We start from the raw sequence: 2,623 nt of genomic DNA on the forward strand, positions 1-2,623 counted from the left end.
TTCATTCATAGGTTTATGTTAAGTGTTTCACAAATTTTATTCTCTTACTTCTTAAGATAACATTTGGTATAATGCTAATGTTATTACCATTGTAGTGTTGGGGAAATTGTAGTAAAAGACTATAAGTGCATGGCCCAAAGATACACACAGTGAGGAAGGAAATGAGTCAAAGTTTCCAAAAGTCTTTCAGCAATACCAAAAAGGTGGGTAAAATCTCTCCATTCTCTTATGCTCTCAATTCAATATTCATATTGTCCAAGAAATAATAGCATAGCAAATATTTCCCATGGTGATTGTTTTCTGTCACATTTTGTCTTCAACACAGACTGTGTTGGTGACAATGGGTTTTCATGCACAGAGCTGAGCTTACAAAATGAGGTCCAAAGACAGCCAAATTTCTTCTGTCCCACAGTTCCAGTTTCTTTTTTAAAAAGTACTAAAACTTTAAAATATCATCACTTACTATCTTTTAACAATCCCCAAACGAATTAAATTGACATATAATCACTCAAAAGGCTTTCAAATTAGGTGATGATAAAACAGTCCCCCATGAAGTAAATTTTCTTTTAATTTTAAAATTGTTCTAAAAGCCTTGTGCTGGCTGGTCACACCTATAATCCTATCTACTCTGAATATTTGCTCAGGAGACTGAGATCTGTGGATAACACTTGGGAGCCAATCAGGGCCAAAAAAAACTTCATGAAATTATTTTTCAAAATGTTTAATGAACTAGCAAAGAGCCAAGAATTGAGATGTAGCTTATATCACAGCTCACCAATCTAGATAGGAAAGGCCTAGCAAGGCCTTGAAGCCCTGATTTAAATTCTGAGCATTCCAATATATATGCATGGTGTTTGTTCGCATGCACATGTGTGTATGCTTGTGCGCTGCCGCACTCACACACACACACACACACACACACACACATTTATTCAAATTACCTTCATATCAGTTTTCTGAATTAATTTCTTTGTTAACAATATTATATGGGTAAAATAGAGGAAATAAACTCTTCCATCTAAGAACATTTTTATATGTTTTTTATGGTAATAATACTGTGCAGAAGGGTCACATTTACATGAACAAGGAAACTAGTAAGTTTCCTAACAAGCATTGTTACCTCCTCCTTTATATTTCCCCTACTATCCCTTCCCTCCCATCTCCACAAGTACACTCCCCTCCCCCTTCCTTCCTCCTCCTAAATTGTAAAGTTCATTTTTAAAAATAGTGTCTTGTGCATCTCATTGTTACAATGGGTCAACCTGTATCGCTATTTGAGCATTTGTTCCCTTCCCCTCCCCAAATTAGAGAAGCATACATGCAAGATGTAAGTGTACCAACTTCAAATACAGAGAAAACAGGGGTTATAGTGTGGGGAGAAACATACAATAAACAAAAAAATGACATCACACATTATAAGTACGTTATAAACAATAGCAAGAAACAAAAAACCACTTGTGTCCCTATCTTGGGGTTCAATTTCTTTAACATCAACTTATCTGGTTATATGCACATATCTTTTGAATTTTCTGCTTATCCCAGACATACATTCGTTATTGAAAATAAGGGAAATCATGGGACCTATATTTCTTTGGACTTGGCTTACTTCACTCAATAATTTTTTTTTCAAGTCTTTCCATTTCCTAACAATTTGGGCGATGTCATTCTTTCTGATGGAGGCAAAGAATTCCATTGTGTATATATAACACATTTTCTTGATCCATTCATCTAATGGGGGCATCTGTTTTGGTTCCATATCTTAGCTATCATAAATAATGTTGCAATAACCATAGTTGTGCTGGTAGTTTTAGTATGGTCTTTTTTATGATCATTTGGACAAATCCCCAAAAGTGGGATTACTGTATTATAGGGGAGTTTTATATGGAGTCTTCTGAGGCACCTCCATACTGCTTTCCAAAGTAGTTGAACAAGTTTACACTCCCACCAAGAATGCGGTACGGTTCCCTTGTGGCCACATACGTTTCAGCATCTGTTACTGTAAAAATATGAAACGCTCCAAGAGTTTGCATGTCATCCTTGCCCAGCGTGCATGCTAATCTTCTCTGTATGGTTCCAATGTTAGTGTATGTGATGCTAAATTGAGCACAGAACAGTTTTTATATATAAAGTGTAACTTTTAATTGATTTTATTAAGCTAGGCAATTCAACAAAAAGTAAGTTCAAAAGAATTGTTGTGAAATTATAGAATCATGTATTTCTTACATAAGCACACATTAAAGAATAAAATCAAGATAGACATGCCAAAAACAAAATAATTCCAGATATTTGTAGTTCAAGAGATATGGAGGAGGAGAAATTCAATTATTCTATACAAGGCACCTGTCGAAATGAACATTGCAGCAAGTGTTAAGGTTTGTTAAAAGTTTTAATGTTTTAAATATGCTTAATTTTGGGATTTTGCTTATATATGCCAAAAATAGGACTGTTTGGCAGGTATAAAACTTTTCTGTAAAGTATTTAAGATTTATGATAGCAGACATTAAGTACTAAGTATGTACATTTTAGAGTTTATGGAAACTTTATTAATGAGAAGTTGCAAAGTCTGTGTAAAGAAGCAGAGTGAAGAGTTACAACTTTAACTACACAGTTTCTGTTAAAACTT

General features: G+C 34.3%; 1 non-coding gene across 1 annotated transcript; it reads right to left on the bottom strand.

Annotated features, from left to right (window-relative positions):
- Nucleotides 1-2,000: 2,000 nt before the first annotated feature.
- On the bottom strand, nt 2,001-2,107 carry LOC138827103 (U6 spliceosomal RNA). Its single transcript, XR_011371965.1, has one exon. It is a non-coding gene; the product is annotated as a U6 spliceosomal RNA (small nuclear RNA).
- Between the last annotated feature and the right edge of the window lie 516 nt (nt 2,108-2,623).

Source organism: Dipodomys merriami, unplaced genomic scaffold (genome assembly GCF_024711535.1).
Source record: "Dipodomys merriami isolate MVZ:Mamm:240054 unplaced genomic scaffold, mDipMer1.0.p SCAF_150, whole genome shotgun sequence".
NCBI classification, from domain to species: Eukaryota; Metazoa; Chordata; class Mammalia; order Rodentia; family Heteromyidae; genus Dipodomys; species Dipodomys merriami.